This window comes from Myodes glareolus, chromosome 3 (genome assembly GCF_982192425.1).
Source record: "Myodes glareolus chromosome 3, mMyoGla1.1, whole genome shotgun sequence".
In the NCBI taxonomy this organism is placed as follows: Eukaryota; Metazoa; Chordata; class Mammalia; order Rodentia; family Cricetidae; genus Myodes; species Myodes glareolus.
In genome coordinates, this window is record NC_142028.1 from 6,516,421 (window position 1) to 6,540,364 (window position 23,944).

The window sequence follows — 23,944 nt, forward strand, 5'->3', positions numbered from 1 at the left end:
ACATATTGAGTGAGGTAATTCAGACCCAAAAAGACAAATATACTATGTACTCACTCATAAGTGGCTTTTAGACATTTTTTTAAAAAAAAACAGCCTACATGCCACAAACTCAAAGAACCTAGACAACAAAGAGGACCCTAAGAGAGACATACATGGATCTACATAGAAAGGTGAAAAAGACAAGATCTCCTGAGTGAATTGGGAGCATGGGGTTCATGAGAAAGGTAGAAGGAGAGAGGGGAAGAAGGGAGGGGAGTGGATAAAAATGTATAGCTCATTAAAAACAATAAAAAGAAACATAGCCTATAAAAAAAGAAAAAAGAAATTACTTCTAGGATCTCAGCTCAACAAAAAATAAAAGATAGCTCAAAGCATTGACAATGATAAATCGAATTTAATCTGCTTGATTAGTGTATATCCGGTAGAGTCCAAAATCAACTCACACACACACACTCTAAGGCAGAACATTTTCTGTTCCATGCCATTCAGAGAATTATAAAAGTTCAAAGAAATCTAAAAGGAAAATATAGAAGGCTCCCCTTAAAATTTGGGCTTGAAAAGGTCTAATAATAATGCAGCCATAGCGGCTGTCTAAGGCCTTCTGGTCTTTCTTCATGACATCATCGCAGTACTCTGTCAGGTGGGTACTGGGAAGATGAGGGGAGCCAAGAACCACACTGCAGGCCTGGGGCACACAGCAGGCAGCCGGGCTGAAGGCAGACACAGGAGCCACAGCCCAGTGATGGGACAGAGCAGAGCATCCTAGCATAACAGACAGAGACCCACGGCAGAACCAACAAAATGTAGCATGGAAAGGCAGGGTGGAGATACAGGACACAGGGGTGATGAGGAAGTGGCTCGGCTCTCCAGCAGGGAAGGGGCGTGGCTTCAGATACATTTCAGGAAGATGGGCAGGGATGCTTACTGATACAATGAGGATCCTGAGATGCTTTCAGCAATCTGAGCAAGACTGGTCATTAGCGGGGTGTGGTGACCCCATGCCTGTTATCTCAGCACTCTGGAGGTGAGGCAAGGGGACCACTGTAAGCTCCAGGTGACATCCTAGAGAGGCACACCATTGGAACTGCAAGCATGCTGGACTGAAGAGATGTGAACGGAAAACAAAGATGTGGAGGGCAGTTCTGCAGCACAGGACATGCAGGTGCTGGCGGGGGAGATGAGAGGCTGTGCAATTCATGCTTCCAAGTCAGGAGCAAGTCCTTTTGAAAGCACTTTTTAAATTTATTATTATTATTTTACTTTTTGATTTGTCAAGACAGGGTTTCTCTGTGTAGTGTTAGAGCCTGTCCTGGAACTCACTCTGTAGACCAGGCTAGTCTCAAACTCACAGAGGTCCATCTGCCTCTGCTTCCTGAGTGCTGGGATTAAAGGCATGCACCTCCACCATCCAGCAAAATTTATTGATTTATCAGCATGTAAAAGAATACACAACAACAGATCTTATCATGACATTTTCATACACACATATAATAAATCTTAGTCACATTCATCTGTTGGCCAAGGTTTCTGTCCCGCCTGGTTCCCGCAGCCATAAAGTTCCACAGAAACACAAAGAAGTCTACATTAATCACAAACTGGTTGGCCTAGTAGCTCAGGCTTCTTACTAACTCTTATAACTTATATTAGCCCATTATTCTTGTCTGTATTAGCCATGTAGTTTGGTATCTTTTTTGTGGTGAGGCAGTCACAGCTTGATTGCTCTGTGTCTGGGTGATGACTGCAGACTAAAACTTCCCTCTTCCCAGAATTCTCGCTGCCCCACCTCTACTTCCTGCCTGGTCGCCCTGCCTATACTTCCTGCCTGGCTACTGGCCAATGAGTGTTTATTGAAAATACAAGTGACAGGGTACAGACCATTGTCCCACAACATTCATCCACTCCACTCACGGCCCCCTCCCATCCCAATGACCCCGTTTCTCATTGCAACCACCCTCTACTTCATTTTCACATCTTTAAGTACATTTTTAAGCGTTCCAGTACAGCACAAGCTTAACAAGGTTGTAGGGGTTCACTACCTACCCTCACATGGAGGATCTGCAGAATTAAACCAAAGGAACCTTGTTTTGCTTTGTTTTCATCAGCAGCAAGCCAGGCAGAATGTTCCAGATTCGCTCCTGTCACATCCTGAAGTACATGCCTGGGCTTTCTCCTTAGTTTCTGCCAACAGGATTGAGATTTCTCTCACATAATTGTCTTGGTCCCTGGAGGATGCTGGGCTGAAATCACAATTGCCCAGCTCTCCCTCCTTGTCATGAGACACGTACCTTCTAAGGAGCAAGACAGACTGACCAGCACCTTAAACGGCATCACAGACCCTCCACATCAAAGAGCCCCTCCTGTGTCACCTTCACTAGGCCTGAGCTCCAGTAAGACGCTGCCTAGCATAGTCATGCCTGGCCACATCAACAGCACACCACCCGTCTACTGACGTCATGGCTACGTGGCCTATACTGTTCTAGCACTCTGGGAACTGAGGGACGAAAACCACAGTCTCACTCCAGACGTACCCAGCGATAGAGTCAAGTTGTAATACAATGGAGGCGTGAACAGCATGCTAGCCATGCAAATGTACAGATGGGGTAACTGACCTCATGGAGGGTGGGGAAAGCTCCCTGGAGGGAGATGGATGCTGATATGTTTGTCATGTACCTATATGAGGCAGTTAAAATTGTAGGAACTACTGGCCCAGCTAGAGAGTCTAGTGAAAATAGAAAACCGTCCAAGTTACCCACTTTGTGCAGAAAGTACCTCAAATATACTTCTTTTAACTTTGGTACATTGTGTCATACTGTTCTAGTGATTGAACAAACTCGACATATGCTAATAAGTTAGTTTGTATAAGCTGAGAGTGGGGTGTTCTTACCCACAACCTTGCATGGACTAAGAATTTTTTCCTTTTGTTGGTAGTGTGTACAAGGATGTTCTACAAATATTTTTATTGAATACTTCAAGCTAAAGGCTTTATGGCATTGGGGAAAGAACTAGAGTTCTCATGCCAGACTGAAGGACCCACTTCCTGAGCTGGCAGGATGTGGACATGCCTAGAAGACAGGGTGTTCTGGTTTCCAGGCAGGGAAGGGGAGGGCATGCTAATGCACGATCCGTTGGAATCTGGGCCAGAGCTCCCATTTCATATGGTGAAAGGAGGCCCAAGAATATAAAGTGGACATTTGTGTGGGACTTTTCAGAAGTTACTCATTGGACCAGACATAGGTCCAGGTGGGCCAGGTTGTGCCACACCATACAAAACCCGAGGAGACGGTACCAAGAGTGAGCCCTGAACATCAGTAACAAGAAGCAACAGGGCCTGAGGGCACTAAAGACTTTGGGAGGTCAGTCCACCACCAGTAGATAACTGTATTGACAAGAAAACTTGGAAGTATTTGTAAGAATGGAAAGAATCAAAAAATAAAAATAATTTTAACCTATTTTCAGACATATGCATCTACCATCTTTTTGCTTCTAAACCCCAAAATCTATAGAGAGAGTTTTGTCTGTACAGGGGAAAGTCTGCCTCTTGTGAGCTGGAGAGCTAAACAGGGCTGGAATAAATGTCAGGTCTGTTTCCAGACAGAGGGTCCCAGGTCTTGCCACGCAGTGGTTTTGCTAGCACCATGGGCTGCAGATGCATCCCTTAAATAATAATGAGTGCAAAGCAGGAGCAAGGGAGGGAGATGCGTGGATAAGCTATTTCTCCATTTTGCCATGGCAAGAAGGTACCACCCAAAACATTATGCAAAAATTAGAATTATTATCATTTACCTCTCTCAGTGTATATTTATAGTCTGGCCTTGCAACCTCTTCCCTACTTTCAATTTATCTGTTTTCTTCATTCAGCATTGTTACTAGGCAAGGTTACTGAGGGCTATAAACGTCTCCTGTCAAATATCTCTTATTATTCTCTTTCCTTCTCGGCCCCATGGATCACTGGTAAACGCGAAACGTGGCTCTGTTTCTTTAAGAATTGGATGCAAAGTGCTTTCACGCAGTAAATATTGTAACAATGAGGTACTTAACAATGTAACTTAAGGTCTTCCTATGGTCATGAAGTCAATAACCACTCACAGAAGTAGAGCAGCTGCTTCTCGCTGGATTTTTCTGAAGGGACTGTCTATAGATGTCACCTACGTCACATAAGGGAAGGTAAACTATTTGGAGTCATTTTCAACAAAAAAAAAATGTATTGTAGTCTCAGTGTGATGTTTGTTGTCTTACTCAAGAGACTTGTTAACAAATAATGTGCCAGGAAAACAGATAAAAAGAAATAACAAAAGAGCTCTTAGAGGTTGCTTATTGGATCATGATTTCAGGACTGCAGGGGATATGTAAGCATGGCTGGGGATTTTTTTTCTTACCTGATTCTCATTGGTGCTTCCTCATTAGAGAAGGCCAAAGGGCCTGGTTCAGAATCACCTAAAAAAAAACTAGGTCCATCCCATCTTCACAATTTCTGATTCGACAGGTCTAAGGTTGAGATCTAGAATCTGAATTCCTAACAAATTCCAATACTGCTGCTGGTGATCCTGGGCCACACACCCTGAGATGTAGTGGGAGGCTGACTGTTGGTTCCCGGTCACCCAAAATAATCACACAGAAACTGTATTAATCAAATCACTACTTGACCCATTAGCTCTAGCTTCTTATTGGCTAATCTATTACATATTAATTTAACCCATTTCTATTCATCTGTGCATTGCCACATGACAGTGGTTTACTGGCTAAAGTTCCCAGTGTCTGTCTCTGGTGGCTCCATGGCTTTTCTCTGACTCTGTCTCCTTTCTCCCAGCATTCCATTTAGTTTTCCCCGCCTAGCTCTGTTCTACCCTATCAGACCAAGCCAGTTTCTTTTTTCATTAGCCAATAAAAGCAACACATAGACAAAAGAACCTCCCACACCAATGGGAAGCACAGGTCCAGGTGTAAACACAATCCTCTAAGTGTCTGTGTGGAGTCTATCAAGACAGCATAACACTGTATAGAGTTATTTACTAATGGTGAAAACAGTATGTATTATCAATGGCCACTTATATTGTGTTCAGCCCTATGTAGAATGTAGCAGGCTTTCTTGGATCATCAGCCCCCAAACCATGAAGTGGAGACTTATTATTAATTATGAATGTGTGACCTTATCTTATGCTTGTCCCCCTAGCTCTTATAACTCATATTAACCTGTTTCTCTTCATCTACATTTTACCTCAGAGCTTTTAACCTTTCTTTCATTCTGTATGTCCTACTTAGTAACTGGCTGGTGACTGCCTGGCTGGCTGCCCCTGGGCAACTTCCTCTTCTTTCCCCATCATTCTCTCTTCTTTTCTTTTTGAGTCTAAATTTCTCCTCCTATTCATCCTCTCTGCCTGCCAACCCCCACTGTCCCACCTCTGCCTTGCTATTGGTCATTTAGCTTTTTCTTAGACCAATCAGGTGCCTTAGACAGACAAAGCAACACATCTTTCCATGGTTAAACAAATACAGCATAAACAAATGCAACACACCTTCACATAGTTAAAGTAATATTCCACAACAGTAGAATGTTTTACGTATATTTCTTCCCTGCATCCTCTGAGATACCAGAATGTAAAAGGGTAGTTGTACATTTATTTCAAGATCCTCTGGAATTTTTAATATCCATAGTGTATATGCAATAAAAGTGTTGGCACCATGAGACAAGTTAGTGCTTCATAATTCTTAAAATTGGAGACAAAGCCCTCTGTCTTCATTGCTGCTTACACACAACCTCACTCCAGAGCTTGCGGCCTCCACATTCTGGAAGGCTCAGGGAGCGTCTCTGAACTATCAGCACGTGTTACCTTAGACGTCATCCTGATACACTGGACGGCTATCACCCATATCAGATCAAAGCAAAATGACCTTTTCCAAAATCTTCAGGGTGTGACAATCATTGTTCCGCCATGGCTTGGAGCTGATCACCACTTTCAGTCACTTCCATGGAGTAGACTCTACCATGGTAGACTTCACAGTACCGAAGATACTGATGAGATGCCAGGTTTCCCTCCCACACTCCCTTCCCACCACATCTGCCTCTGCTTTGACAGGAGCACCTGCTCACCCAGTGGGGTTGGCTTATTCTGCATTTGTCAAATTAAACTCTACTAACTGCTTAGAATCCCTGAAATAAGCACACAGACTAAGTAAAAAGGGGGCACAGGAGAAAGCCAAAGACAAATCCCACTACACACCCATCAGATGCTTGAGACAGCATGTAATATCTGTCTTCTGTCTATCTGTCTGTCTGTCTGTCTGTCTATCTATCTATCTATCTATCTATCTAGTCATCCACCCATCTATGTATCTTTCTTTCTATATTTATATCTATCTAACTTATATCTATCTATCCAACCACCCACCCCATCTATCTATCTATCTATCTATCTATCTATCTATCTATCTATCTATCCATCCATCCACCTATCTATCCCTCTATCTATCTATCACAATATATCATGATTTATTTGTCAAAGCATGGCATCAGATTAATCACAAAATACAACACATAACAATGTACTATAATAAAGTTATCAGCATCAATACTCTAGTATGCCAAGAGTATCAGTAAATAAAATAGAATTAGTTGAATATATATGCTATACTAGAATGACAGTTGATTTGGTAACCTGTATATCCGCTAAATGGGTAAAGGAAGGCAGTGTATGCAACATGGAAACAATGAACAAAGGGATAATTCACATCCCCTTGTGAAATAAGCAGCCAATACTATGTTCCCTCCCAATTATTGTCAAATCTTTATCCACTTCATAATGTGACAGTCATTGAAACACTTATATCTCTTTTTGCCATGTACCATTTGTTAGAGATGAAGCTTTTGGAGTTAATCAGACAGAATTTAAGCACAGTGGGACTGTGAAGAACATCCTCTGTATTTGTCATCATTTCATTTTTCATTGTGAATTTAGGCAAATGCAAAATAGTAAGACACAGAATGCATTCTTCCTGATTAGATTATACACCAAAAGAGAAAGAAAGAAAGAAAGAAAGAAAGAAAGAAAGAAAGAAAGAAAGAAAGGGAAAGAAAGAAAAAATAGCATTCAAAACCACAAAACACTAAGTCACAGTCCCCTTAACAATACTGCTTGGTTCAACTGAAAGCCAAGCATGAAACTGTACTTGCTACTAGAGCGGAGTGGTGGGAATGCAGGTTTCACAGCTTGAATTCTGACGCCATTCTTTTACTCTGGAATATCTTAGACATAAGTCCTTTGCCCTCTGTTCCCCCATCTGAGACACAATCTCATAAAATCTAGGCTGGCTTGGAAGTCACTATGTAGCTGGGAGTAGCCTTGAACTTGGACCTTCCTCTCTCTACTCCTGAGTAGTGGGGTCGCAGGCAGGCATCACCATGCCTGGCTTTAACTGATTCTCTGAGTTCTCTGTTCCCCCATCTGCAAAAAGAAGCAATGACGCTTTGCTGCAATAGTTAGTTTGATGACTAACAGAAATGTGAAGAAAGCAGCTGGGATAATCCTTCCATACAGCCAGAGGACACCAGTGCTGGCTGATATATCATTAGCTAGTGATTACTAATGCCATAGTTATTGTGGCGGTCAGAGACCAAACTGAAAGTCTATTAAAAGGTCCCGAATGTACTGTCAACATAGCCAGGCTCACAGCCGAGACTGCTGATTCCGCATGCTCAGTCTTCTAAACTATGCCGTTAAACACGACCTTAAACTCACGCCCTTCCCGACTCCACTTCCTAGGCGGTGGATTCACAAGTGTGTGCCACACCTGGCTTCTATTTCACACTCACAGGTGTCCTCGGAAGCCACTGCTACTAGTTCTGATTTATAGATGAGGAACGGAAAACTTAATGAGATTAAGTCAACAAAGGCTTGATGGTCAGCGCCACAGAATATAACATCAGAGTTAGCAGTGGACTCGTCCGAGCGCACTGTCTCCTCGCCACCACAGGCCACAGTGTCTCCCTGGAGGAATCCTGGCAGCAAGTGGCAGAGATGTGTGGAGCCTGCCAGCTCCGGCTGAGTCATGGGTGAAACACTGGGGGTTCAGCTCAGCCAGGGAGACTCGCTTATCTCGTACTCAGCAGAGAAAGTCATACTGGCTAATTTATAAATTGTCTCAAAGACTTTTAAGTAGCGTGCCTGGAACAGTCGCAGGTACGATTTTATTTTCCATTTCGCATGAGCTCAGTCTTTGCCAGTCACTCACTCTGAAATCTGAGCTGGAAATGAATAATACATGCCAAGGAAAGCACCGCGTCATATCTTAGACGTAACCTCGCTCTGTTCTTCCAACAGTCATTGCACTCCAATCGTGCACCACAGAGTGACACCCAAACCCCTGCCTCGTTGGCCTTGAGTAGAGTGACGTCCTTAGACACCAATAAGGGGCTGTAACACAGCAATGACAGGGGCTACAGTGCGCACCTCAACGCTCTTCTCCAGCAGGACAAAGTGACACAAAATAGCAATTCATTCCTAAGTGACAGTTTTGCCTAAGACGCAAGAATGGGTAATTCCCAACAATTCCAATATGCAAGCTTGCATAGGCACACTCGAGAGCATGCATGCACATACACGCACGCACACGTACACGCATACACACACCAGTGAATTTGCACGGACCCACTGCACATTACCTAAGACCTCACAGCAACATACATGACACACATGGATTAAGGGAACAGAAAAAAGAAAACGCAACTGTCCATGGTTTCACAGTCAGGTGGTCCGTACAGCTTAAGACGGAGACTCAGCCATGGATCTGGTAGTCCCTCCATGTCTAGGGCCTCAGAGATGTCTGCTCCCTGCGCTGCTGAAGGAGTCAACACAATGACGTAGGGAAAGGGTTTGGTGTAACACCCAGCAAGGCCGCTGATAAACAGCACCCGGAGGGTAAAAGACTCCATTCATGGAGTGGCCTGGCCTGCGCCTGCAAGGGCCACCGTCAGGCAGCTCTCCAGTACCGCTGACGTGAACACTTAGCAAACACCTGGGTGATAGAGACCTTGTCTTTCTGCTTCATTCCGCTTCTGCTATAGGCCAATTTGTTACCAAGTGCCCGGGAGAGGCCACTCTCAGTGACCACTGTGTGCTGCGTACATTTCTGATTACCCTACCCTATTATAATTCTATAGAGGCGAGCATTTAGAAATGCTGAAAGAAAATGTTCATTGAAAAAAAAATAATTTCTGGCCATAACAGATTCAAAATTAGTATTATTTAAAAAAAAAAAAACGCAACAGTTCCAGCCAAACGTAGTGCGCACGACGTTATCAGAGGACAGACGTGACCGGGAGCAAAGACAAGGACTGGGCACCAGGACTCAGGGGTGAACAAGGAGGAAGAGACGGAGCGCCCTGGGTGCAAGCAACAGACTTGGGGCTTTAACTATCATCTTTTTAAAAAACAAAACCTTGATTTCCTAAGTCAGATCCAGAATAGCGGCTTCTTTTCTCCTATACACAAAGCTGCAGAGAAAAATGAATTACACAGCCAGGAATTATCGCCACGGGGCACCTCGTTGACCTGCGACCTGGCAGGAGGGTGGTCAGGGCCCGGCCGTTTGCCTTCAGAAGCTGCCGTCCTGGAGGCCGCTCACATCTCTGCTTACTTTTACTTATGTCTTAACAGTTTGCACTTGAGCAGAAACTTGCCAAGGGAAAGGTTAGCAGAGAATCGCTTTGCCTGCCCATGGAGATGTGGTCTGAGTTTTGGCCTACGAGGCTTTGTATGGTCATATCTTCCAGGGAAGGTGGGGAACTCTTTATATTTAATTTGTAAGGAAGACAAGGTTGAATGAAGCCCAGGCTGGCAGGGAGCTCACGATGCCATGAGGACGACCTCAAACTCCTCAGCCTCCTGCCTCGGCCCCCACATGCTGCAACAATAGGTACATACCACCACACACAGATATTTTATTACTTTTAAAAGAAGTAAATATTAGAAGGTATAGGTCAAAATTTCTATGTCAGAATGGACCTGTCAATGATAACTTTATCTCATGAAGTGACCCTCAGGGTCTAGAGAGAAAGGCTTGCCTAACAATGACAAGGGACATCCGTGCAACCCTGTTCTCCTATGTTCTTCTCAGTTCTTGTCCCTTTGTCTGAGAAGTTTCTATGTGGTAAGCGCCTCTCTGAATTACAAGAATTGTTCATATACACTTTTCATACGCAAGTGTGTGAAGACGCTGAATTTAAACCAACACTAATAATATGGCAATTACCTTAAATACAAAAGTCAACCTAGCCTGGCCCACAGATTTGCTATCTACATCTTTTTACAAAATAAATCATGGAAACGAAATTTCTGACATTAAAAAAAAAAAAGTCCACTTATTCTAAAGGCAAGTATTGCTCTCACTGCCCTCACAGCAACTACAAGAGCCACCTGCTCTGCTGGGACGAAAGCTCTGATGGACAGGATAAACACAGGGCTTTGGGAAAACTTTTTAAACCGGCAACGCCCCTGCCACCATTCAATACCTTCTGTCCAATTCAAAGTGACGGGCTTCATCGCGATTTGACACTTCCAATGAGCACAACTGTTTCTTCTATAGTATTTTCCACCAATGAGGCTTTGGAATGTGCACGGCTCTGTTTAGCCAGACCCGTTTCTCAAGCACAGGAGCAGGAAGATGTGCTCCTCCTCAAGCCACTGCCCGGCTCCCAGCACACAGCACTGCGCGGGCGCTGACTGCCTCCTTGCACCATGTACACAGTGTTTCCCACAGAACGGAGGACAAGTTGAATGTGCCAACAGTGACTGGGTCAGGGGAGTGTGAATTCCCCAAATCCTACAGGTACTCTGCCTTTTTCCGGATGCTTCTGCCAAAGCAAGATCTCTGCTGGAAAACTAGGAAGATGCTTGGGAAGCGTGCCAGCACTCGGGAGCCCCGATGCGGATGATGCGGATATTCTAAAGCCTCATTTGAAAACCATTGTAAGCAATTCATAGCTGTGAGCCATGGGTTCTCTGCCTGCATGTCTCACCGCTCTCACGAATCCACATCTACCCCAGCATCTTCTTTTGTGTTGTCTTTTCACAGAGTAACACAGATCCGTGCATTTGGGTGAAGGCTCATCATTTACAGGAACTGCCGAGGAAGTTCACAATTGCAGCCTCAAAAGATTGAAGATGTGCAGACAACTGAATGTTGAAGCAACAAAGAAGTCATGGATGAAAACTACACTAAGTACCAATGGGAAGGAAACTGGACCTTTGACAAAAGTGTCCTTCTCTTATTCTTTGTCTACAATCCAGCCATATTCATTTATTCTTTAAGTCATGTCCAATACGCTCCCTACTCAAAAAAGCAACCTGGTATTGTATATATTAGCTCATTTACTTACAAACATGTAAATAAAAAATATTGGATTCCTTTATAGAAAATTGTGACTCTGGAAAGTTGAGAAAACTGTAAGTTGATCCAAACATGATTTTAAAAGCATCAAGAAGTTCTGTTTTGTATAATATCAAGGACTAAATTACATTAAAACACTGGATTAAACATAGCAAATATCCTTTATATTAACTAGCAAGAAAATAAAATGAGTCAACAAGGGGAAAGGTCTTAGAGAGGATGTGGCCGTTTCTTGTGGGAGGATGTGGCCGTTTCCAGGTAAGAAGAGACCAGATTTAACAGTTACATCGGCCCCTGGCAGGTCTGAGCATCCTTCTAGGCATCAAGATGGAACCCAGGAACCAAGCCTGCACCTTTAGCATGGCTGCATCCTGACAAGCCTAGAAAATAATCAACCACCAGTTCTGAGGATTCCAGAATTGTCTCGGCCAGTGGGGCATGGGTTGGGGTGAGGTCTTCTAAACTATCTGCATGATTCTGGAACCTATTAAGACAGACATGAAATTGATTAACACTTGGTTATTTCAATAAATAAATAATGGGGGTATGGGAAATAAAGGGCAAATGTTTTAGTGAAGGAGATATAAGAACCATATTAACTAATTACAACTAGATCTTTAACAAACTGTGAAGAAATATTCACAAACTAATTCAGGAGGTTTGAACACTAGTAAGATATTATTTTACGAGTAATATTAGAATTCGATTATGCTACATTTTTTACCATTTGACTTAAATAGCAAAATATTTATGGGTAAAATGACATTGATACTGGGGTTTACTTCAAAATAACTATAAATGGTTAGTGAATTACGAGAACATACAGAACAAACACGAGAAAATAGAAGTTGATAATTATCAAGGCTGGGGGATGGGAACATGGAAGCTCATCGTGAAGTCCTATCTCTTTTGAGTCTGTCTGAGCCTTCATAACAAGTGGGCTAAGAGAAATGGTTATATGATCTTCTGAAGCCATTGGAATGCTGGGTAAGACCAAACCACCTGGAGGATACACTCAACTAGGCCACATGGAGTTGCCACACAACACATTTCTGAAAGGCAAACCAAAGTTAGTAAACACACAGAGAATTAACTTACCAGTGAAGGTCAGTACTTGTGTTTATGTACACACGTACACACGCTAAAATTTAAAGCCAAAGCCATAGGAATTCCCAACAGTTAGGCTGGAGTGACAGTCAGTAAAGTGTCTAACCTGCAAGCATGAGGACCTGAGTTCAAGTCCCCCCAAACCCACAAGCGAAGAACCAGATGCGGTGGTGCATGCCTGTGATCTCAGCAAGGGGTATGCAGATGGGCAGGCCCCTGGACTTGTCGGTAGCCAGCCTAGAATTTGGTGAGCTCCAGGCCAATGAGACCCTATCTTGAAGGAGGAGGAGCAGGAGGAGGGAGAAAGAGGGAGGGAGAGAGGGATGGGGGAAGGATGGGGAAGGGGAAAGAACAAAAGAAAGAAATGGCTGCCGACAAGGTCTGACATCCCTAGGCTCATACATGAGAATAACACACTTGACAGAAACCACACTCACCTGTACAACATATGACATGCCAAGCAAATGAACCATCATGTTTGGTCCTTAACACACTATTGAGTGGCTTCTCAACCTGACAACGTTTTTTGTTGTTTTTTTTTTTTAAATATAAGCTGGCTATAAGGGAACATTAAGTAATTAATGTGAGTATAACCCTGTGTTTGAGAATCTTTCTGTCCTTTTCAATACGAGGAGGTCAGTGTCCTCAGCAGCCCGCAGTCTGTCCCCTGTGCCTCTCCACAAGGTGGCTAGCCAGACACAGGGCTTTTGTGAGGCGCGAGGCCAGGGAGAAGCAGAGTGAGGCTTCAGGGAGGTCTCGATGTGGAAAAATCTGTGACGCACTGGGTCTGATGACTGACTGGACATTATTTACGGAGGGTTCCGGGACACAATCGCTTTGGTCACCCCGTGTTCATTTTTAAAATCATAGCTGGTCTCAGAACCCTGAAGCCTTCAGTAAACATCTAGTAAACTGCCTCTTCAGGCATGTCTGGACCTCTATTTGAGAGTCAGGATGGAGGAGAGACAACAGGAGAACAGGACATGGCTCTCCCGAGAAGGGGGCTCCTGAGGATAACGTCGGAGCTCTGTCTTTCGTGCAGAGCAAAGCTCTCCCTTTTTCTCCTCGGTTGTTTGAATTGATACCGTTATGTGAAGGGCCTTGGGTGCACCACTCAAGATAATGTCACTCTCATTCTTCCCCGAAAGCAGGGCGGCCCTGCCTTCGCCTTTCTCTCGAGATTCTCCTGGGACCACAATGGCCTCAGTTTTTACAACTTCCACTACACAGCTGACTGGGAGATAAGGTGCAGCCTGGGGCTCATGGTCTGAACAGGGTCCCCCTGCAGAAAAGTCAGGATGACATTCTCTACAGTTATCATGGTAACACGGCCTCCGGCGTGGCTAACACATGAGCCGTTGCTCGGCTAGTATCCTCCACTCAAGAGAAGGAGCCTTGACAATAGCTTATCATAAAGGGGCTTGAAGGGGTAAGGCAACAAAGACTGCTGCATCAAGCACTTCCCAGACAACATGGGAGTGGGATGCCATGGGAAGGGTCTTACAGCTCCTCTCAGCAGGAGGACGGAGGAGAACGGTCCCGGCCAGGAGGTGGCTGCTCATTTCTACACTGACAGACATCAGAGTCTTTCTTCACAGGACCCCAGCAGACCCTTTATTCCTAATAATAACCAGTCACCTACTGGCCTTTTGCTACCCCCCAGGAAAGGCGGCATGGGAGCACTCCTGTGAGTGGTCAAAAGCAGCAGGGAGTACTCCTATCAGCAGTCACGAGGAAGGGGTTGTGGCTTTGAAGATGTTAGATGGGCAAACATCAACCTTACAATCAAAAATCAAAGGAGAGGACTGTGGAGGTGGCTCAGTAGATAAGGTCCATGAGAATCCACAGGACAAAGCCCAGCAAGGCCATGTGTTGCTAATCCCAGAGCCAGGAAGGCAGGGAAAGATTGGTCCTGGCAGTGGCTCTCTGGCCAGCCAGTCCAGCCTATTTGGTGAGCTCCAGGTTCAGTGAGAGACCCTGTCTCTCAAAGTAAGGGGAAAGATTGCATAAGATATTCTGTGGACCCCTGGTTGTGGACACGAGCACACACACGTGCCCGCACATGCACACACACATACCAGAGGAGGCACAGGAAAGTTATGGACACGTGTACACACATGTGTGTGCACACATACCAGAGTAGGCACAGGAAGGCTGTGGACATTTGTACACACATGTGCACACACACACATACCAGAGGAGGCACAGAAAGGCTGTGGACACGGTTACACACATGTGCACACACACACACACACACATACCAGAGGAGGCACAGGAAAGCTGTGGACATGTGTACACACATGTGCACACACACACATACCAAAGAAGGCACAGAAAGGCTGTGGACACGTGTACACACACGTGCGCACACACAAATACCAGAGGAGGCACAAGAAGGCTCTTGATCTTCAGCCCTAGTTGTGCCTCCTGTTGGCAGCTGGGTTTGAAACAGAGCTAGGACTGACTGCCCTGAACGGCTTTCTATTTGGCATCTGTGAGCTGCCCTCCCAGCTTTCTCTTTGGGATGGCTCAGACTTGTGCAGTGCTTGGCAAAGCCTGGTAGGGATTTCATGACTGACAAACAGAATCCCACAAGGTGTCTGTCCTTGAACCCATATCTAAGTGGGCCACCACGCAGGAGGAACCCCTGAATGAGAGGTTGTGCTGTGAGGAGGTCCAGCGTGGAGACGCTCTTGGAGATCTGTGATTCAGTCTATAAACAGAATACTAACAGACAATTCATTACTAACATCCAAAACTATAAACAATGACTGCAAGTTAGAAAGAGAAGCAGAAGGTGGCTTCTAAGAGTTCTAGAACACCAAGGATGAGTTTATTTTCCTTTCCTGGGATCAAATAGCCACACCACAGCAATTTAAGAGAGAGGATTTGTTTTGGCCTGTAGTTCGAGATTACAGCCTATCATGACAGAGAAGTCACAGCAACAGCGGCTAGGGAGGACAGGCTGCATGGCACCTGTAGCCAAGAAGCAGAGAGAGACAGATGCTTTCTCCATGTCCAACAGTTCAGGATCCCTGCCAGGGAATGGTGCCCACCACAGGGGGTCCTTCCTCCCTCTTAATTAAGGCAAGCAAGACAATCCCCCATGCAAGCATATACAGAGGCCCATCTCCCGGGCGATCTCAGACCCTGCTAAGTTGATAATTAACACCAACCATTACAACAAATATGGATCAATCTCCCTCACAGGAGAGCAGGCTCCTGAAGTTGCTTACACTGTGGGCATCTTCCCACCACACTTGGCTCAGCTAAGCACACTGACCTCAGAAGCCAAGATGTCAGTGGCACTTTAACAAGAAGATACTCACTGGAGCCAGGAAGGGAGGCAGGACTTGACCGAAGCCCCCAACCCCACACACGTGCTTGCAAGAGATAATGCAGTCAGTGACATTCTTCACTCTAAGTACGTACCCCACCTCTCGCCAAAGCTTCTCCGTGCAACACAGAGCAGTGCAGAAAACCACAACTCATCAAGACGCAGAGAACGAGTGACCCTGGGGAGCTCAGACCCAGTAGAAACATCTGCAACACCCCAAGGCTCAGGAACATTGTGGAAGAACTGCCAGAGGCAGAGGACCAGGAAATCTGTTGTCATACACTGCGTCTCCATCTCCGAAGTGACAAGGAGTGTCACCCATGATAAGTCAACAACACGGCTTCCTAAGCAAGACCCGAGCAAGGACAGCACCAACAGACATCCTGTATTTATGAACACTGTGGTGTTTGAAAGAAAATGGCCCCAAAGGGAGTGGCACTATTAGAAGGTGTGGCCTTACTGGAGGAAGTGTGTCACTGTGGGGGTGGGCTTTGAGATCTCTTGCTCAAACTTCTCTCAGTGTGACAGTCAGTCGACTTCCTGTTGCCTCTGAGCCAAGACATAGGACTCTCAGCTCCAGCACCAGGTCTGCCTGCATGCCACCATGCTCCCTGCCATGATGATAATGGACTGAACCTCTGAACTGTAAGCCAGCTACCTCAATTAAAGGTTTTCTTTAGAGGAGTTACCATGGTCATGGCGCCTCTTCAGAGCAATGAAAACCCAAGCTAAGAAGTTGGTACCAGGGATTGGGTGTTGCTGTGATCCACCAACCATGCTTTTGTTTGGAGGAATATGGGCCTTGGGACTGTGGGTTAGGAGAGCAGTTAAGGCATTGGGTGCTGCTTAATGGGCCCCCTGCTAGAAACATAGAAGACAGTGGTGCTGGGTGTGAGCTGGTGAGCCGGGAGGGCTACCTTAAAAGGTCTCAGAGGAGAAGAACTTTAGTGTGTTGCCTAGAGATCATTCTTACGATGTTTTGGCAACAAAAGTGTCTGCCTTTTGCCCTTGTCTGAAGACTGCCCGAGGCTAAAGTGAAGAATTTTGGATTAATTCCATTGGCAGAGGAAATCTCAAAACAGTCTAGCATAGACTCTGTTGTGCGGCTTTGGGTGGTAATTCTAATAAAGATTTGTAATGAAAAGGAACTAAAGAAAAGCTTAGAGCCAGGTGTGGCGGTGCATGCATTTAATCCAAGCACTAGGGAAGCAGAGGCAGGTGGATCTCTGAGTTTGAGGCCAGTCTGATCTACAGAGTGAATGTTGTGTGATATTTTGGCTGTATTCTGACACTCCCAAGACAAACTATAAAGTTTTTTGAATCAGAGGGTGTAGCTAGCTGCTAGCTGACCAAAATTAACCACAGCGGTTTTGGAGAACTGAGGACAAATAGACACAGGGTGTAGTAGGGTAGGGTTTAGAGAGGGTCTTGGCCCTTTTGGATGGAGAAACGGAAGAGATAGATCATTTGTTGCTTTTCCCCTGCTTCTCTGACCATTCAGTTTCTTACCCCGATTATCTGACTCTCAAGTTTTTATTGATACAGAATAATTCAACAAATGCATCGTTTGTCATCCAACTCGGGGCACAAATCATGAGGTAGCCCCTCGTCCCGGCTTTGCAGCTGCTGGAGCCACTTCTGGAGCTACTGACAGCTGGCTTTTCACCCCAGGCACTATGACGGAGCCTGGGATTTTCCTGCTGTAGCCTCTCTCTACAACAGCCTCCAGATGCCACCCATTCCTAGCCACAACTCCACAGGTCCAACTCCACACGCACTGGGCTACAAATGCCTCCTGAGTCGGCCGCCCACCACTGGCCAGCTAGCTCTGCCTTCAGGAGGCCTGTGCCTTCACTTCCCACCATAGGTGCTTCTTCTGCACATTCCCGTGTCTACTTTTCAGGCAGCTGGTTCCTGCTCCTCACAGGTTGTGGGCTTTCCCTGGGCCCCCTCCTCAGGCCACTGTCACCCCAGGTCAGCTGCCTTGATAACCTTTCAAGCTTCTATTGCTGCTGCGACTGCCACACACACTCAGCTCCCAGCTATACACAAGCAGCTGCAGCTGTACCAGCTGTGGTCTCTGCCCACCTGTGCTATGCAGCTGTATCACCTGTGGTCTCTGCCCACCTGTGCTATGCAGCTGAACCACCTGTGGTCTCTGCCCACCTGTGCTATGCAGCTGTACCACCTGTGGTCTCTGCCCACCTGTGCTATGCAGCTGTATCACCTGTGGTCTCTGCCCACCTGTGCTATGCAGCTGTACCACCTGTGGTCTCTGCCCACCTGTGCTATGCAGCAACAGAGAACATCTCACTCCACTGTGATGGTCAGCAGATATGGTGAGACAGCAGGGAATGCTTAAGGAGGGAAAATCATTTTTAAAAAAGTTTTTCCCCATGTTAAAAATGGGAAGCAATGTTAGGATGCAGTGAGCTAGGTCTCTGTATGGTTCCGCCATGGATGGTTTGGAATGGTGCAATTAAATGAGGGGATGATCAACGTAGGTGAGATTGACATTATGCCAACTATAATCACTATCAGCTTGGTAATTCATGTTTTATCCCTAAAAAGCTGTTGGATATCAGTGCCAAATATAAAAATTTAACTGATATGATACAATTCTTAGAAAGACATATTAACGAAACTAAGAAAAGTATTCACACATGGACAGATGAGTTTAGAGCAGAAGCTACTGCACCCCTGCATTATAAAACTGAAGGGAACAGCCCAAGGTCACTAGAAAATCAACCTTAACTTATCCAGTTGCCATTCAAGAATGACCACCAGATGCTAGGTGTTCCTGAGGGTATGCGGAAGGCAACTGGCGTCCTGTAGAAATGTTAGATTTGAAAATATTTTAGGAAGCAATAGTTTCATATGGTACACACTCACCTTCTGTGAAACAGATGTTCAGAATTATTCCACAACACTGGAAAGGTTTCGTTACAGCAGTACTGGAATCTCGTTGGGGAATATTCTTTTCAGGGGTGACTTTTCTTTATGCTACATTTGTTTAACTCTGTGAAGCTGTGCTCCTGTGCCTGTCTCAGACACTTGATAGTCCCGATAAAGAGCTGAATGGCCAATAGCAAGGCAGGAGCAAGGATAGGCGGGGCTGGCAGGCAGAGAGGATAAATAGGAAGAGAACTCTAAGAAAAGGGGAATGAGGAGCAAAGGAGAGAACAAGGAGAGGGTGACATCAGGGGCCAGCCACCCAGCCAGCTAGGAAGTTAGAAGGAAAGAAAGTCATACAAAATTAGACAAAGATAAAGTTTCAGAGGCAAAAGATAGTTGGGACACTTCAAGATAAGAAAAGCTGGCAAGGAACAAGTCAAGCTGAGGCCAGGCATTCATAACTAAGAATAAGTCTCCGTGTGTGATTTATTTGGGAACTGGGTGGCAGGACCCAAAAGCCAAAGGAGCAAAACATCACACAACAGAATCTGGTCCTCAGCCACAGTGGGAAAAGCAGGTGGAAGCCAGGGTCATAGAAGGACAAGGTAAGGTTAGTGGTTATGAGATTCTCCAAGATCAAATTCTTGGTGAGGGTCAGCATGTTGACTTACAGAGACAGATTAAATTTGATGACCACACCTTTGCTCGATGCCATACAGCAGCTTTCAGTGCGTGGGACAGGACTGAGTAATCAGGAAAGAGGTCTGGGCAATTTACTAAGATTATACAAGGCCCAAAAGAATCTTCCTGATTCCTTACAAATACTGACCAAAGCTATAAATAGAATGATATCAGATCCAGAAGTTAGACAATTATTAATTGAATCTTTGGCTTTTGAAAATGCGAGTTCAGAATGCAACAGGGTGATTTGGTCTTTAGCAGCAGGATCAGCATCTTTGGATCTTGTGCTCATAAAGATTCCTGGGTAGGAGAAATGATTTAAAAAATGTTTAAGAAAAATCAAAAGGTCAGATGTTTTAACAGTGGTAAACTAGGTCATCTGAAAAAAGATTGTAGGCAAGGCATTCCAGGCCCCTGTGCCAAACTTGGTTCAGTCCTTCCCTGTGAGCACAGGGGAAACTCCTCGGAGGAGGAATTAAAAGACTTCATGCCTGTTGTGAAAACCACACTGCTCTGCATGACAGAACAGCTTCAGAAGATAAAATGAATTTTGAGGACAAACCATAAAGCAAATATTTGGGCAAACTTCTATAAACAGCCAAGCACCAAAGTTAAAAAAACAAGAAATTGAGGGTTTGGTAGACACAGGGGCAAATGTAATACTTGCATTAAAATCTTGGTATCCAAATTGGCCTCTTCAGAAAGTAAATTTTAAGCTTCTAGGGATTATAACATTATCTCAGGTAAAACAAAGCACAAGATTGGTTGTGTGTATAAGGCCAGAAGGACAGAAAGGAAAATTAAAGTCATATATGCCTAACATAACAACGGATTTACGGGTACATGATTTGTTATAGCAATGGAATACCCAGATTAACATCCCTGCAATCTCAGAAACAAACCATAAACTAACATACGTTTCTGAGAGAAATATTAAAAGGTTTTATCAAGAACAGTCACAGACCATTCAGGTCACATAAACAGGCAAAACATCTGCTGATCTTTAAAGGGTACCATGAAACATGATCTTTGACATAAAAAAAAAATTGTAGAATTTAGAACAGCTGGTACAGGAGCAGCCAAATAGTAAGCATAGTGAAGAATCAAGCAGTCCTTGGGATTCTCCTATTTTTGCCATTTAAAAAAATCTGAAGAATAAAGAATGGCAACAGATTCACGAGTTATTAACAAGGTGATACAGCCACTGACTCTTCACAGCAGCTCCCTTGCCTTCTCTATTACCTAAAGGATAGTCTACTATAGTGACGAACTTAAAAAACTGCTTTTTAAATATACCTTTTTGGAGAACAGGACAGAGAAAAAATTGCCTTCACAGTGGCTACTTACAATAATTCCTAGTCTGTTAAAAGTTATCAGTGGAAACTTCTTCCATGATGGATGTTAAATAGCCCTACCTTATGTCCATATTTTGTACAACAGTCATTGGAAATCATCTGTAAGTCTATAATTTACCTTTATAGGTGTGATACCTTACTAGCTGATTCTGATGCAGACACCTTAGATAAAATGTCTGAAGAAGTAAATTTTGCCTTGTTGGGAATTACAAATTGCTCCTGAAAATAATACAGAGAGGAGATTATATTAATTACCTAGGATATAAGATAGGTTTACAAAAAAAATTGACCACAAAAAGTACAAATCAGAAGAGATCAATTACAAATTCTTAATTATTTTAAAAAATTGCTGAGAGATATTAACTGGCTATGTCCCACAATTGAATTGACAATGCAAGAACTAAGCAATTTATTTCAAACAATACCAGGGGATACGGACTTGATAACATAAGAAAATTACCAGCTGAGGCTGAGAGAGAATTGGCTCTGGCATGAATGAAATTACAGGACACACATGTGGAACATTTAGATCCAGAACTTGACTGTGTGTTGGATATTTTACCTTGTATGCATTCACCTACCTATGGGAATTCTTATGCAGATAGAAGATAATATCTTAGGATGGATTTTTTTATTATACAAATGGAGTAAAAAATTAAATACCAGCCAGGTAGTGGTGGCACACACCTTTAATCACAGAACTTGGAGGCAGAGGCAGGGGATCTCTTGTTCCACAAGAGCTAGTTCCAGGACAGGCACCAAAGCTACAGAGAAACCCTGCCTCAAAAAAATATAGACCTATCTAAAAAAAATGTTCTGCATTGATTCTGAAAGGAAAATTAAAACTTCATCAATTAGTAGGACTAGAGCCAGCAGAAATTGTCATACCTTTGATTAATGTTGAAATTTCCTCATCATGAACAGGAAATGAAAATTGGCAAAGAGCTTGCAGTCATTTTTTTTTGGAGATATTAGCAACAAATATCCCCAAAGCAAAAGACTTCAGTTTATAAAGAGAACTAATTGGAACCCTCCTCACATTGTATAGAGAACACCAATTTCTGGAGAAGCTACATTCTATATAGATGCAAATAAACCAGGAAAGGCAGGTTATAAGTCAGGAAATGTAAGCAAGGTAGCTCAAAGCCCTTCTTATTCTATTCAAAAGTCAGAATTATATGTTTTTCTCATGGTATTATCAGATTTACCAGAACCCCTTAATATAGTTACTGATTCTCAATATGGAGAAAGAGTTGTTTTACATATTGAAACAGCTGAACTTATTCCAAATAATTCAGAATTAACTTTGTTATTTATTCAATTACAAGAAATACTCTGAAATAGAAATCATCCCTTGTATGTAACATGTAACAATCCCATACGGTTCTACCACGCCTTCTAGCACAAGGTAATGATGAAATTGATCATATATTGGTAGAAGATTCAGAATTTCATAGGAAACAACATGTTAGTAGCAAAAGTTTGAAGATAGATTTTTTTTATCATTTGTCAACAAGGCAGGAAATTAAAAGGAAATGCCCTACTTGTTCTTTGTATAACCAACCTGCAGGAGTACTGCAAAAGGAATTCAAAGAAATGAAATTTAGCAAGTGAATGTTTTTCATTTTTGTAGAGTTTGGAAAATTAAAATATGTACACCATACAACAGATACATATTTAGGATTAAAATAGGTAATTGCTTTGAGTTCTGAAAAGGGTGATTCTGTAATTACACATTTCAGAAGCTATGGCCATCATGGAGATACCTGTACAAATTAAGACTGCCAATACTCCAGCATATGTCTCTAGTAAAATGAAACAGTTTTTTGTTTATTATAATATAAAGCATATTACAGGTACACCACACAACCCTGCAGGGCAAGCAGTTATAGGAAGACCTAATCACATGCTAAAAGCCATGCCTAATAAACAGAAAAGGATGAGAAGGACCTCCAGAGGTGGACTGCACAATGCTTTATTAACTTTAAAATTTCTAACTGCTAAGGAAAAAGGAAGGACAGCTGTGGAGAGACACTGGATAGTAGAAAAAAATGCTGAATTAAATCAGCTGTATTCTTTAAAGATGTGTTGACCTCAGAATGGAAAGCAGAATATGTGTTACCTTGGGGAAGAGGTTTTTTGTTTCCACAGGAGAAGAAGAGCTATGGATACCATCAAAATTGATAAAGATTAGACTTGAACAAGAGAGACCTCTTGATTAGAAGAGGTGATGCTTCACCAAACAGCATGGCCATTCACTCTAAACTAACTTATAAGACTAAGAAATGCTTTTCATTTGATCGGATATAACCTGCCAAAATGGAGACTCCCCAAAGTTAGGGTTGAGGCAGGGTTTTGTTTTTGTCTTTCCAGCAGAATGAAGGCACCCAACTAAAGAATCTGAGGACCACTGGACACAAGAAACATCTGAAGAAAAAGGGGTGAATCATCCAGAGAAAATGTCCCAAGAAAAAGGGTAAATTGGTGTAATGATATAGCACATCTCCAACAGGATAAAATTTCATAAATCTTTGTTTCTGCTGTTCTCTACAGATATTTAACACAAATAGTATTTTGTAGTCCCAGTTCAATTAAAATTTAAAGCGACTTTAATTGGAGTATGGCTCACTCCTTCTCTAAACCCAAGCATGTATGTTAAAGAAAAATCCAAAATCTCTGTCTATTGTGAGAAGAGCCACCTGTTATGGGACAGAAGAAAAACCAAAATTAAGGGACTAGTCTCATAAGCCTTTGGTTTTATTTTGAACCTTCAAAACTTGTTTTAAGGTATAAATATCTCAAAACATAAAATAAACTTTCTGCTGTGATATTAATGGTCATATAGAATACTAATTTTAGAAAAAGGTTTCATCTAGCTTCCTCTACATGATTTTGGGCTTATGCCTCTATCGGGTAACTAGGAATTAACTTTGTGTACTCCAATGTACTTAACAAATTGTGGTCCTTTACCTTCTCCAAGATCTAGTGCATATGACATTTAAAATGTTTAAATTTTCTGCAGTGAATCATGGTCATTTCTAACAGCAACATTTGAAGTCTCCAAAAGGAAGATGGGGCCCCACAACAACAATTCCACCTGGATTGTGGTAACGCCACTAAGCTGACAAACACCACCCAAATAAAAGTTCCAGAGTAAAAACTGCTCAGGAAAATTTCATGTCAGTTA

General features: G+C 43.4%; 1 protein-coding gene across 5 annotated transcripts in view; it reads right to left on the reverse strand.

Moving 5' to 3' along the window:
- Sspn (sarcospan) overlaps positions 1-23,944 on the reverse strand; it is a 115,305-nt gene that overhangs the window by 11,931 nt on the left and 79,430 nt on the right. Inside the window, exon 1 of one of the 5 annotated variants that reach the window (XM_085687353.2) lies at positions 18,719-18,737. The exons of the other annotated variants lie outside the window; for them this stretch is intronic. The gene's annotated coding sequence lies outside the window, so the exon portion shown is untranslated. Of the gene's footprint in view, positions 1-18,718; positions 18,738-23,944 lie in introns of those variants that run through there. 5 annotated transcript variants of the gene reach the window in all.